Source organism: Arachis hypogaea, chromosome 4 (assembly GCF_003086295.3).
Source record: "Arachis hypogaea cultivar Tifrunner chromosome 4, arahy.Tifrunner.gnm2.J5K5, whole genome shotgun sequence".
NCBI classification, from domain to species: Eukaryota; Viridiplantae; Streptophyta; class Magnoliopsida; order Fabales; family Fabaceae; genus Arachis; species Arachis hypogaea.
Window position 1 is genome coordinate 113,238,984 of NC_092039.1, and position 15,672 is coordinate 113,254,655.

Consider the following 15,672-nt stretch of genomic DNA (forward strand, 5'->3'; position numbering starts at 1 on the left):
GATCTGCAAGTGTATTACGTTAGTGCGTTACTAAATCCTGATAGAAGCTGGAATAGAAATCTGATTGAGTCGATTTTTTCAGTTGATATATGCAATAAAATTTTTTCAATCAAACCAATAGAGGAGGAGGATGAAGTTAATTGGTGCTGGACAAAATCTGGTATATATGAAGTTGGGTCAGGATACAAAATTGCTTATGGATTCTTTCATTCTCCTACTTCATTGAGGCCCTAGAACATACACAACAGAGTCTGGAATAGCATTTGGGAGTTGAAATTACCACATAAAATTAAGATTTTTCTACGGAAAATTCTTCATGTAAAGCTTCCAGTGTTGCAACAAGTCCATAGCCGGTTTGCATCCACTCCTGCCACTTGTCCAAGATGCATGTTGAAGGCTGAATCAATTTCTCATGCTTTGTTCCAATACCCCCTATCTTCAATAATATGGAGACTAAGCTTAATAACCCCTGGCCTATGGATGAGAGAAGAAGAGACATTTTTCAATTGGTGGCAACGAGTCTTATCCTGGGCAGCAGCTCAATTAGACGGTAGACAAAAGACCCTCCTCATAGCGGCGCTGTGTTGGAGTACTTGGAAAGCGAGGAATCGGTGTGTTTTTGAGAAGGTAATAAGCCCGGCACCAGAGATAGTGAAAGAAGCCAGCAATTTAGTGCGTAAACTCGTGAGCCATACCTGATAGATGCTGCTAATTTTCTTTACTCTTACTTTACTCTTCTTTAAGCTCTTAGTCTTTCAGTCACAGTTGGTGATAAATGAAAATACCCAATTCTTTTGTACTTCCTTATAGAAACACTTTTATTTTATATTAATAAAATAACATTTATCTTTAAAAAAAAAACTAAAGAGGGTATCAACTAAGGATGAAATCCGGTCAAACGGTCTGTCAAAAATTTTAGATCTAGCCGTCAATGAATCTGGCTTGATCTAATAAAAACAAATATTTAGGCTTAAATTTATAATAAAGTCTTTTCATTTTAAGAGATTACATTTAAACTTATTGAAAGATTTACAAGGCTTGTCAAATTAGTCTGGACCTATTAAAAATTACTATGTATATAAATTATTTTCTAAAAATATTATAAGTGAGGTTTGTATTCTAAACCATTATTTAAAAATCTTATTATTTCTACTAATCATCGAATTTTTTTTTATAATTATATGAAAAAAAATATTTGTATCTTATTAGATCTTAGGCTTATTTAAAATTTTAGTCCAATTTAAACTTTTTATTTGTTAACAGACTCTGGGCCAGACTAATTTTTTTTTTTAAATAGATCGTACTCACACGTTTAAACAAACCTTTAACAAATTACAATCTTGATCTTTTAACAATAAAACCTCACATGACCTAGTGTGTTTTCATCCTAGTACCAACGAACAAATCAATATAGAAGAGACACATATATGAGACGTTTTATACCACTTCATGACTATATAATGCATGCAACTTTTCGTACTTGCACCTAGGGACATTTCTGTGAATTTCATGGTTATAACTTAAGCGTCTAATTTTTGCTTAATTTCTTTTTTATAATAAATTTTAAATTTTAAATTTTAAATATTTAATAATTATTTATTTTATATTTTTAAGTTAAATATTAATTTTTAATTTTTTTTAATAAATTAGACAAATATTTTTAGACATCATAATAAATTAACAATTATCTTTAATATACAAAGAGATTAATACTTAATGGAAAAGTATGTGGAACCAAAAGGTTACCTGCCAAAAACTGAACAAAATCATATTAATTTATATTAAAAATTAATTTTAAATTTTTAAACTCAAAATTTAAAAAATTAAAATTGATTAATTAAACCTAATTAAAACTTATAAAAACCTTCTCCTTCTCTCTCACATTAACCTATCTACCTCCAATAATCACATACACAAACTCCATGCCGAATGTTGCCGAGGACGATGATGACGAATCATATACTGCATCAAATGCAGACAAATCTGGATGGTGCCAATGAAGAAGTATCGGGATGTAAGTTTGTGGAATATAATTTTTTGACATTCTAGCAAATTGAAGCAGTTCCTTCACAGAGACTTTGTGATTTGATATTGTAGCTGAAAGTCACTTTCCTTCCCTTTGTTGGCTTGTGGAATTATGATTTTGACCGTAACTTTTTACTCTTTTTTTTCAATCCCTGCTGAATCAATAATTATTATTGTGCGAATTTGGTGATTTCTTTTTTTATTTTTTTATATATGTATTTTAATTTGCTGTACGGTTGTTTCAATTATGTTATTAATAAAAAAGTTTACTATTTCATGTTGATGTTGCTCCTGCGTTTTAGAATATTAGGTGTTGTTTTGATAATTAAAAAGATCACAAACTACACACTTGATCTTAGCCAAAAGGAATCCTTGAACAATTACAAAAATATAAAAAAAAGCATTCATTTAATATGAAAAAACAACATCCTAATACTTAACAAAAGAAACATCCAATTATATTTTAGCAAAAATAATTAAAGAAATAGATACATTCACATTTGTAATACAAAAAAATTCGAAAAATATATTAAGAACACCCATTTAGTATGAAAAAGAACATTCTGATACTTAGCAGAAGAAACATCCATATATATTAACTCCTAGAGATTTTAAATTCACCTAGAAGTATTTGGCTGATTTTTGGCTAATACCCTTTTGCTTCCCTAGCATTGCTCATACTTAATAGATATCCGTTTTTTTTTCTTTAAAGTGAACTTTAATCTTTAACAGTATGATTTTTTTTCACTCAAGTTAAAGCAAGTAGTCATGATTTTTAGGTAATTAACACTATTTTATTTCTCCAAATAACATATCTAATTTGTATATAAGAATATAAATTATCTAACATAAATACTTGTTCTGAGAGTTATCTAAAATTGAATTGTTTTGAGCTTGAACATAAAGTCCAAACGCTTTTGAATTGTCTGTCCGATATCTTCTCCAACGAAGATGAATTCGTCCGAGTTGTTTGTGCAAAGGTGGGGGGTAGTACTTGCAAAGAACTCCAATGCTTAAGTTAGTAAGAATTTTAACAGGTTTTAGTTTATTGGATTCGAAGTATACCTGAGGGTGTCAGGGCATTTATAAGTGTAGATGTAGAATCAATAACCATTTTTTAGAGTGATTTCACCTTTGGTGATGGATAGTCGTTTCCCTCTTATTAAGGAGGTTGTTAAGATCTCCTTTCTAGAAGCGGAGGAGAGATAGTCGGAGTTAGTTACTTGTTTATAAGTTGGACCAAGATCATGTCGCTATACCCGACCTCTGTGAGGTCGGGTGAGACAATGTTGATTAGAACACCTCTCTTAATTGGCTTTATTCATTTTGGGTGTGACTGTGTTTTTGGGTTAGGGTATGAATAGCGTCCCTACTTGAGGGCGAGCTTTATTAGGTGGGACTCAAGCATTTGTAGGTCAAATTGATCTCTTGTGGTGTCAGCGCATCACATCGGGCATACCACTTTTCGAGGGATTAGGTTTGGTACTCAACGTGATTTTTATGAACCTGAAGCATTGCGTCTTTTCGTAATCATTTGCATGTTTCTCTACAGTTACTTTTAATAACCGTGCACGCCATAAACGGGGGGTGAATTTGTCATTTTGCCCATTGGGTCTTATAAATATCTAAGCCTTTTTTTCTTCTTTTTTCTTCTTCTGAAACATTTTGATTTATTCTTGCTCAAAGCCTTTGATCTTATTCGTTGCAATTATTTTTTTCAAGTCGTAGCAATTTTTGGTGAAATGTCTATATATCTTGTGATATTTACAGTATTCTATCCGACTTCCACCATTCTTGTTTTTTATGGGCCAAGGTGGTGGAAGCTTTTCGATATGGCAGATCTCTATGTAGATGTCAACAAGAGAAACATGCAAGGAGTATAATTATGATACCTTTGAGGCTTCTCTAAGCTATACTTGTCCTTTTTTTTTTTTTTTGCTTCTTTCTCTTATCCCGACATCGTGAGAAAAAAATTGTCTTGGGATCAGCTCTCTTAGTTAGGCATTCTCTTTCATATTGATGTGTTTTTCTGCTCACTCTTGTCCCTCATACAGAGAAGTCGGATGTCATTTTGCTCTGGATTGGTGAGAATCGTTAATGCCATTAACTAGCCCCATTATCACTACTTCTGGAGGCAGAGTTTGAATCTCCAAACAAGCTTTGTTGAATGTTTCCATATAAGTTCGGAGAGTTTCTCCAATCTCTTGTTTGACCGCTAGGAGGCTTGGAGCATGTTTGATTTTGTCTTTCTGGATTGAGAATCGAGTGAGAAACTTTCTTGCAAGATCGTCGAAGCAGGTCACGGACCTTGGTGGTAGACTATCAAACTACTTTATCGATGCTTTGGTTAATATCGTCGGGAACGCTTTGCAACGAATTGCATTTGACGCGTCAACCAAGTGCATCCGGCTTTTTAAGTTTGCTTAGTGATGTCTTGGGTCAGCCGTTCCATCATAGAGGTCCATGTTAAGAATTTTAAAGTTTCTGGGAACTGTAACTCGTATAATCTCTTCGATAAATAGATCTTTCTCTCCAAAGGGGGGTTTCTTCCCAATCTGCATGATTGTTCCAACCTCGAAGGTCGGGTTCTAATTTCAAAAGATTTTCTTGTAGCTTTCTTCGTCATCGTACTTCCATTCTCAGATCTCTTTCAGCCTCTCTTTGACGTTCTATCTCCTGCTCAAATTATTCTAATCGACTATGGTGCCGTGTACGAGTCCCATTAGTTTGATCGGATTTTGGTTTACCATATCATTAGGAGGATAGATTTCTGAATTTATCCTTCTGGGCTGAGGGTTTAGCGATGTTGATAAACCCCATTTTTAGGGTTTATCTTGTGCTTAATTTAGTAGATTTTATCCATTATCCTCACACTTATTCATATAATTCACATGTTTTATATTTTCCTTCCTATTTTGTACTATGAGTGAAAACATGCTTTTTTGGCCTTAAATTAGCTAATTTTAATCCTCTCTTATTACCATTCGATGCTGTGATATGTTTGCTGAGTGTTTTCAGAGTTTATAAGGCAGGAATGGCTTAGAAGATGAAAAGGAAGCATGCAAAAGTGAAAGGAACACAAGAAATTGAGGTTTTAGGAAGCTGGCAGCGACGCACACGCGTGGTATGACGCGTATGCGTGGGACGACGCGTACGCGTGACTAAGTTTTTTATTCTGCGACGCGTATGCGTGACAAGGCATCACGTGCTGCAAATATCTAATCATAATGAGAAGTGAATGCTTGATTCCCCCATTCTGCAGCCTCTAATCTGTGTTTTCGGGCTTGGAACTAGGCCAAAACCAGCTCAGAAATCGCCCCCAGTATTTTCTGATATCTGCAGCACGTGACGCCTTGTCACGCGTACGCGTACGCCTCGCTGAATAAAAAACTTGGTCACGCATACGCGTCGCTTGTAGCCTGTGCTAGTCACACGTACCGTCATACCACGCGTGTGCGTTGCTGCCATCTTCCTAAAACCTCAATTTCTTGTGTTCCTTCACTTTTGCATGCTTCCTTTCCATCCTCCAAGCCATTCCTTTCCTATAAACTCTGAAAACACTCAGCAAACATATCACGGCATCGAATGGTAATAAGAGAGGATTAAAAATTAGCTAATTTAAGGCCAAAAAAGCATGTTTTCACTTATAGTACAAAATTAGGAAGGAAAATATAAAACATGCGAATTATATGAATAAGTGTGAGGATAATGGATAAAATCTACTAAATTAAGCACAAGATAAACCCTAAAAATGGGGTTTATCAACATCGCTAACCCTCAGCCCAGAAGGATAAATTCAGAAATCTATCCTCCTAATGATATGGTAAACCAAAATCCGATCAAACTAATGGGACTCGTACACGGCACCATAGTCGATTAGAATAATTTGAGCAGGAGATAGAACGTCAAAGAGAGGCTGAAAGAGATCTGAGAATGGAAGTACGATGACGAAGAAAGCTACAAGAAAATCTTTTGAAATTAGAACCCGACCTTCGAGGTTGGAACAATCATGCAGATTGGGAAGAAACCCCCCTTTGGAGAGAAAGATCTATTTATCGAAGAGATTATACGAGTTACAGTTCCCAGAAACTTTAAAATTCTTAACATGGACCTCTATGATGGAACGGCTGACCCAAGACATCACTTAAGCAACTTAAAAGCCGGATGCACTTGGTTGACGCGTCAAATGCAATTCGTTGCAAAGCGTTCCGACGATATTAACCAAAGCATCGATAAAGTAGTTTGATAGTCTACCACCAAGGTCCGTGACCTGCTTCGACGATCTTGCAAGAAAGTTTCTCACTCGATTCTCAATCCAGAAAGACAAATCAAACATGCTCCAAGCCTCCTAGCGGTCAAACAAGAGATTGGAGAAACTCTCCGAACTTATATGGAAACATTCAACAAAGCTTGTTTGGAGATTCAAACTCTGCCTCCAGAAGTAGTGATAATGGGGCTAGTTAATGGCATTAACGATTCTCACCAATCCAGAGCAAAATGACATCCGACTTCTCTGTATGAGGGACAAGAGTGAGCAGAAAAACACATCAATATGAAAGAGAATGCCTAACTAAGAGAGCTGATCCAAGACAATTTTTTTCTCACGATGTCGGGATAAAGAGAAAGAAGCAAAAAAAAAAAAAGGACAAGTATAGCTTAGAGAAGCCTCAAAGGTATCATAATTATACTCCTTGCATGTTTCTCTTGTTGACATCTACATAGAGATCTGCCATATCGAAAAGCTTCCACCACCTTGGCCCATAAAAAACAAGAATGGTGGAAGTCGGATAGAATACTGTAAATATCACAAGATATATAGACATTTCACCAAAAATTGCTACGACTTGAAAAAAATAATTGCAACGAATAAGATCAAAGGCTTTGAGCAGAATAAATCAAAATGTTCAGAAGAAGAAAAAGAAGAAAAAAAGGCTTAGATATTTATAAGACCCAATGGGCAAAATGACAAATTCCACCCCCCGTTTATGGCGTGCACGGTTATTAAAGTAACTGTAGAGAAACATGCAAATGATTACGAAAAGACGCAATGCTTCAGGTTCATAAAAATCACGTTGAGTACCAAACCTAATCCCTCGAAAAGTGGTATGCCCGATGTGATGCGCTGACACCACAAGAGATCAATTTGACCTACAAATGCTTGAGTCCCACCTAATAAAGCTCGCCCTCAAGTAGGGACGCTATTCATACCCTAACCCAAAAACACAGTCACACCCAAAATGAATAAAGCCCAATTAAGAGAGGTGTTCTAATCAACATTGTCTCACCCGACCTCACAGAGGTCGGGTATAGCGACATGATCTTGGTCCAACTTATAAACAAGTAACTAACTCCGACTATCTCTCCTCCGCTTCTAGAAAGGAGATCTTAACAACCTCCTTAATAAGAGGGAAACGACTATCCATCACCAAAGGTGAAATCACTCTAAAAAATGGTTATTGATTCTACATCTACACTTATAAATGCCCTGACACCCTCAGGTATACTTCGAATCCAATAAACTAAAAACCTGTTAAAATTCTTACTAACTTAAGCATTGGAGTTCTTTGCAAGTACTACCCCCCACCTTTGCACAAACAACTCGGACGAATTCATCTTCGTTGGAGAAGATATCGGACAGACAATTCAAAAGCGTTTGGACTTTATGTTCAAGCTCAAAACAATTCAATTTTAGATAACTCTCAGAACAAGTATTTATGTTAGATAATTTATATTCTTATATACAAAATTAGATATGTTATTTGGAGAAATAAAATAGTGTTAATTACCTAAAATCATGACTACTTGCTTTAACTTGAGTGAAAAAAAATCATACTGTTAAAGATTAAAGTTCACTTTAAAGAAAAAAAACGGATATCTATTAAGTATGAGCAATGCTAGGGAAGCAAAAGGGTATTAGCCAAAAATCAGCCAAATACTTCTAGGTGAATTTAAAATCTCTAGGAGTTAATATATATGGATGTTTCTTCTGCTAAGTATCAGAATGTTTCTTTTTCATACTAAATGGGTGTTCTTTAATATATTTTTCGAATTTTTTTGTATTACAAATGTGAATGTATCTATTTCTTAATTATTTTTGCTAAAATATAATTGGATGTTTCTTTTGTTAAGTATTAGGATGTTGTTTTTTTCATATTAAATGAATGCTTTTTTTTATATTTTTGTAATTGTTCAAGGATTCCTTTTGGCTAAGATCAAGTGTGTAGTTTGTGATCTTTTTAATTATCAAAACAACACCTAATATTCTAAAACGCAGGAGCAACATCAACATGAAATAGTAAACTTTTTTATTAATAACATAATTGAAACAACCGTACAGCAAATTAAAATACATATATAAAAAAAATAAAAAAAGAAATCACCAAATTCGCACAATAATAATTATTGATTCAGCAGGGATTGAAAAAAAAGAGTAAAAAGTTACGGTCAAAATCATAATTCCACAAGCAACAAAGGGAAGGAAAGTGACTTTCAGCTACAATATCAAATCACAAAGTCTCTGTGAAGGAACTGCTTCAATTTGCTAGAATGTCAAAAAATTATATTCCACAAACTTACATCCCGATACTTCTTCATTGGCACATCCAGATTTGTCTGCATTTGATGCAGTATATGATTCGTCATCATCGTCCTCGCAACATTCGGCATGGAGTTTGTGTATGTGAATTATTGGAGGTAGATAGGTTAATGTGAGAGAGAAGGAGAAGGTTTTTTATAAGTTTTAATTAGGTTTAATTAATCAATTTTTAATTTTTTTAAATTTTGAGTTTAAAAAATTTAAAATTAATTTTTAATATAAATTAATATGATTTTGTTCAGTTTTTGGCAGGTAACCTTTTGGTTCCACATACTTTTCCATTAAGTATTAATCTCTTTGTATATTAAAGATAATTGTTAATTTATTATGATGTCTAAAAATATTTGTCTAATTTATTAAAAAAAATTAAAAATTAATATTTAACTTAAAAATATAAAAATAAATAATTATTAAATATTTAAAATTTAAAATTTAAAATTTATTATAAAAAAGAAATTAAGCAAAATTAGACGCTTAAGTTATAACCATGAAATTCACAGAAATGTCCCTAGGTGCAAGTACGAAAAGTTGCATGCATTATATAGTCATGAAGTGGTATAAAACGTCTCATATATGTGTCTCTTTCTATATTGATTTGTTCGTTGGTACTAGGATGAAAACACACTAGGTCATGTGAGGTTTTATTGTTAAAAGATCAAGATTGTAATTTGTTAAAGGTTTGTTTAAACGTGTGAGTACGATCTATTTAAAAAAAAAATTAGTCTGGCCCAGAGTCTGTTAACAAATAAAAAGTTTAAATTGGACTAAAATTTTAAATAAGCCTAAGATCTAATAAGATACAAATATTTTTTTTCATATAATTATAAAAAAAAATTCGATGATTAGTAGAAATAATAAGATTTTTAAATAATGGTTTAGAATACAAACCTCACTTATAATATTTTTTAGAAAATAATTTATATACATAGTAATTTTTAATAGGTCCAGACTAATTTGACAAGCCTTGTAAATCTTTCAATAAGTTTAAATGTAATCTCTTAAAATGAAAAGACTTTATTATAAATTTAAGCCTAAATATTTGTTTTTATTAGATCAAGCCAGATTCATTGACGGCTAGATCTAAAATTTTTGACAGACCGTTTGACCGGATTTCATCCTTAGTTGATACCCTCTTTAGTTTTTTTTTTAAAGATAAATGTTATTTTATTAATATAAAATAAAAGTGTTTCTATAAGGAAGTACAAAAGAATTGGGTATTTTCATTTATCACCAACTGTGACTGAAAGACTAAGAGCTTAAAGAAGAGTAAAGTAAGAGTAAAGAAAATTAGCAGCATCTATCAGGTATGGCTCACGAGTTTACGCACTAAATTGCTGGCTTCTTTCACTATCTCTGGTGCCGGGGCCTTATTACCTCTCAAAAACACACCGATTCCTCGCTTTCCAAGTACTCCAACACAGCGCCGCTATGAGGAGGGTCTTTTGTCTACCGTCTAATTGAGCTGCTGCCCAGGATAAGACTCGTTGCCACCAATTGAAAAATGTCTCTTCTTCTCTCATCCATAGGCCAGGGGTTATTAGCTTAGTCTCCATATTATTGAAGATAGGGGGTATTGGAACAAAGCATGAGAAATTGATTCAGCCTTCAACATGCCATCTTGGACAAGTGGCAGGAGTGGGATGCAAACCGGCTATGGACTTGTTGCAACACTGGAAGCTTTACATGAAGAATTTTCCGTAGAAAAATCTTAATTTTATGTGGTAATTTCAACTCCCAAATGCTATTCCAGACTCTGTTGTGTATGTTCTAGGCCTCAATGAAGTAGGAGAATGAAGAATCCATAAGCAATTTGTATCCTGACCCAACTTCATATATACCAGATTTTGTCCAGCACCAATTAACTTCATCCTCCTCCTCTATTGGTTTGATTGAAAAAATTTTATTGCATATATCAACTGAAAAAATCGACTCAATCAGATTTCTATTCCAGCTTCTATCAGGATTTAGTAACGCACTAACGTAATACACTTGCAGATCTGGCGGGATGTGAGTGCATTTTGAGGGACATTAAAGGGCACTGGTGGTGGGAGCCAGGGATCATGGAAGATGCGAACATTAGTGCCAGAGCCTATTTTCCATAACAAGCCTTTCTCGATCACCTTGCGCCCTTCAAGAACACTTCTCCAGCCCCACGACGGTACGCTTCCTATCTCTGCATGTAGAAAATCTGTATATCTGAAATATTTAGCTTTGAGCATTCTTGATAGAGTAGAATTAGGGTATTTCATTAGACGCCAACATTGTTTTTCCAATAAAGCCAAATTTTGCGCCCTTAGGTCCTTGATCCCCAGCCCGCCATCTTTCTTCGGTCTCGTCATTGTGTCCCATTTAATCCAAACCATTCTTCGTTCTGCGTCTTTTTGACCCACCAAAATTGCGAGAGCATGCTATGAATCTCAGTCACAGCGTGTCCGGGAGCTTGAAACAAGAGAGTGTATAAATAGGAATCGCCTCCCCCACCGCTCTCAATAGCGTGTGCCTACCACCTGATGACAATAGACTTCTTTTCCAACCCATAATCCTCTTCTGAACTTTATCCTTGATAGCTCCAAAGGTTGCTTTCTTTGATTTTTGAACTATAGAGTGCAGTCCCAGGAATTTGTCTTATGCTCCGATATGTTCAATATTTAGTGTCTGAGCAATTACTAGTCTTGTGTTCTAAGGTGTGTTGTGACTGAAAAAGATAGCTGACTTATTCAGATTGAATTTTTGCCCACTGAAACCCTCATAGATCTCTAGCAATTTTAGAATACTTTGGCTTGTATTAGGTGCGCTCTTGTAAAAAAAGATTGAATCATCAGCAAACAAAAGGTGATTAACTGTTTGGCATCTCCGATTAACTTGAACTCCTTGAATTAATCTGTTTTTGCTCTGACTTGTGTAGCAAGAAGGAAGCCCTTCTGCACAAAAAAGAAAGAGATATGGAGAATAGGGGGTCACCCTGTCGGATGCCCCTATTTGGCCTAAAATAGCCAAAGGTTGACCTTCCACAACGACAGAGTAAGAAACATTCGTTACCAGTTCCTTAGTCCAGTTAATCCATTTAGCATCAAAGCCCAGCTTATCCATAATATACCATAAAAATGTCATTCGACCATATCATAAGCCTTGCTCATGTCTAGTTTAATAGCCATCTCATGTTCTGTCCCACTTCTCTTATTTTTCAAATAGTCCATATATTCGTGGGCAATTAGGATATTATCTGAAATGAGTCTACCGTTGAGAAACGCACTCTGATTTGGGCTTATAATTTTATTCATAATACCTTGTAATCGATGCACATAACTTTAGAAATAATTTTATACATAACTGAAGACAAGCTGATCGGTTGTACCTGAGTCATGTCATTGGTATCTGGCACTTTTGAAATCAAACAAATTTGAGTATGATTATGATTAAAGCTTTTTAGAATTCTCCCACTATGAAAGAAACTTCTTACTGCCTTAAAAACGTCACTTCCAACTATATCCCAGAAAAGTGAAAAAATTTAGCTGTAAACATCACCTCCAACAAATGGATACCCTCTTTAGTTTAGTTGAATTAACTTTTAGAAAATTATACAATTTTTTTTTTTGGTTGGAAGATAAATCTAGAGTAGCTCTTTTTGTCTAAACATAAATCTCGTTTTTCTTTCTTCGTGTTTTTTTTTTTTAGATAACACAAACTTAGAGTTAAAGTTATGCTTTTAAATTTTAATTGTATCAATGTTTTCTAATGATTTTTTTTTTTTTGCCACTAAGTTTTCCATGATTTAAACATGTATTTCTGGTCAACAGTTAGGCCTTAATTTAATTTGATAACTAAAAATGAATCAGATTCTTTTGAAGCTTTTCCTCCTTTGATATGAAGATTTTTGTTATTTGATTCTTATGATGATTTTTTTTTTTTTTGGGTTTTATTCTTATGATGATTTTTCTTGTGCTGTGAATATGAAGATTCTTTTTTTTTTTGTCAAGAAATTCTGTGTTTATTGGGTAAAAACTATTTTTGTAAGACTTTCTGATTTTGGTGAACATTGAAGCTCTTGTAGGATTGTTTTGATTTGAAATTCGGTTCTCTTGGCCCAATATAATAGAAAACTTGAAAATGAAGTTGGGTTTACTTGGCCATATGATCCACTGTTAAAAGAAACCCGAAAGAATACTTAGAAAATGTTGAGAGTGGGATTTGAACCCACGCCCTTTCGGACCAGAACCTTAATCTGGCGCCTTAGACCAACTCGGCCATCTCAACTTTTGATGTTTTTGTGTTTGTAGTATTAATAAATTTCAGCATTGTATATTCAAAATTTCAAATCCAAGAAGAAAAAATGAAATAAAAATGACAAATAAAACGGCGTCGTCCACCATTTTTAACACCCAGCTGAAAAATTCGTGCTCTCTAGAATGAAAATCAGAATCGAAACCTCCGACGAGACGCCATCATCGATAAGCTAGCTTTTCAATGGCACTATAACGAACGAATTAAATTGTAGGGTGTCTTTTGTTTTCATCAAACTCTGCAAAAAAATCAACAATTCTTTCTTATTCCGGTGAAAGCAAAATGGATGATGGTACGGCTACGACTGCAGATTCATCTTCATTGTTGAAGAACCCCAACAGTATCAGAACACACCTTCAGTTACTCCTCACTGCTTCCGACACTTCTTCGTTGGAAAACTCCTTGAATCTCTCACAGAGACTGCAAAATCCCATGGTGGTCGTTCAGAACTTGCTTCCAAAAAGGTCCTCGCTGCTGTTCTAGAAGTACTTGAACACCATAATCATAATCATGATATTATTGCTTTTGTGTTTCAAGCTCCGTTCGGAAATCTGTTGCTGGCTGTTGTTTCAGATATTTTGAGGTCGGAGGTTGGTTCTTCTTCTTCTTCTTATTCTTTGGGTTTGGTTCGTTGGGGAATTCAGGTTCTGGCGAATGTTTGTCTTGCTGGGAGAGAACACCAGCGTGCTGTTTGGGAAGAGTTGTATCCAGAAGGGTTTGTGTTGCTTGCTAGAGTTAGTAGCAAAGAGACTTGTGACCCTTTGTGTATGGTGATTTATACTTGTTGTGATGGGAATCCTGAATGGTTTCAAATTCTGTCAAGTTATGATGGGTGGCCTGTAATGGCAGCAATTGTGAGAACTGCTTCTTCTGGTTAGTAGCTTTATGCTCTTGCTTTTGTACTTCTCTTTTTAAGGAAAAAAAAAAGAAATTGTAGTTTCTTTGTTTAAATATAGCAATTTTATGGGGAAGTAATCACAATTATAAGTAGTATAAGATAGCAGTATTGGTTATTTGGGTGGATGAGACCACTGTCTATTGTTGTTTTATACTTTCCTGTGTAAGATGTTATAATTTGGGTGATGAGAATGCTTGTTCTGTTCCCTTTTTATTCTTTCCTTATTTGTGGTTTATTTGTTCATTTATTTTTTGTATCCTTTTCTGTTTCTGTTGTTGCTGTTGTTCTCTTTCTTTTTCTAGGTTATTTGATTTTCTTAATCATTGGTTTATGTTGATCTAGCTGGTTTTGCTGAGGATTGGCTAAAGTTGCTTCTTTCAAGAATCTGCCTTGAAGAATCTCAATTGCCTGTGTTGTTTCCTAAATTAGAGTATGTGGATGATCCTTTGGGTGAAGAAGATACTGAGTCCAAGGATGGTCAGTTTTCCTCTGAACAAGCTTTCCTTTTGCGAATCCTATCGGAAATCTTAAGTGAGCGGCTAGAAGATGTTACTATCGCAACAGATACTGCATTGTTTGTTTATGGAATATTCAAGAAGTCTATTCGGATTCTCGAACATGCAGGGAGGGGCAAGTCTGGTCTTCCTAGTGGCTCTCCCGAAGTTGATGTTCTCGCTACTCGCTCACAATACTGAGGGACATTTGTGCTCAAGATAATGCGAGAGGTAACAGGGATGATGCAGAGAGCGTTGTTGATGTGCTATTCTCTTATGGCTTCATAGAGTTGCTTTTGTCTTTGCTTAGAGATCTTGAGCCACCAACAACAATCCGGAAAGTAATGAAGCAATTTGAGAATCAAGATGGTATTGGTGCTAGTAGTAGTTCTTTAAAACCATGTCCTTACAGAGGGTTCAGGCGAGACATTGTTGCAGTTATTGGAAATTGCGCATATAGAAGGAAGCACGCACAAAATGAAATCCGGCAGCAGAATGGGATTCTGCTGCTATTGCAGCAGTGTGTTATTGACGAAGACAATCCTTTCTTGAAAGAATGGGTATATGGTGTGTAAGGAATATGTTGGAGGGCAATGAAGAGAACCGAAGGGTAGTTGAGCAGTTGGAGTATCAGGGAACTGCCGAAGTCCCGGAGCTTGCAGCCCTTGGTCTTCGAGTGGAGGTTGATCGGAGTACTATGCGCGCAAAACTTGTAAATGTAACATGAAGTATCTTGAGAAATGGAGACACAGTTTTTAGGATAATAGCAAAGGCCTGCTCCTTGTTTCATTTAATGAATGGAACTGTTTTGGTTATATTGATTAGTATAGGAAATAAAGATGATAGAGATTTTTTCTAATGTGATGAGTTCTGGTTTCTAATTTAATATCATTCTCTGTCGAAAATTACTGAACTAGTAAAAGAAAAAAGATGCATGAGAGTTTGGGAATTTCCCACTTAATACATGTGAGTATGTGACTATTGATATTTATGTATGACAAGTTAGTGAATTACATCAAACAATAGAACAAAACCTTAATAAGTTATAAAAACAACAATTGATAGAGATTATTGTTATTATACAGTGAGTTTCTTTTCTTTCTTCAACCTATCATTCTCTTCAAAATGTTTTTACTGTTTTAATTTACAATGATCATTAATTCATTATCCTAATGTTGTAGCTATATTCAAATGGTTAGATTCTCCTTCATGGCAAGGAATGACCCAACTATTTTCCCTCCAACATCAGGGAACTCTTCATGGCCAGGAAGGGGTCTAACTTTGCCCTTTCTATCAACATCAACAGGGTATTTCATTAGATGTCCTCTCATCTCTGTTACTTCATTTGCTGCATACTGTCTCCAGTTCATTTCGCCATC

General features: G+C 34.9%; 1 non-coding gene and 1 pseudogene across 1 annotated transcript; one reads left to right on the top strand and one right to left on the bottom strand.

Moving 5' to 3' along the window:
• The first annotated feature begins 7,010 nt into the window (after positions 1-7,010).
• On the top strand, positions 7,011-15,047 carry LOC112795216 (uncharacterized; annotated as a pseudogene).
• TRNAL-AAG (transfer RNA leucine (anticodon AAG)) lies at positions 12,794-12,874 on the bottom strand. Its single transcript has one exon. It is a non-coding gene; the product is annotated as a tRNA-Leu (tRNA).
• Positions 15,048-15,672: the final 625 nt, after the last annotated feature.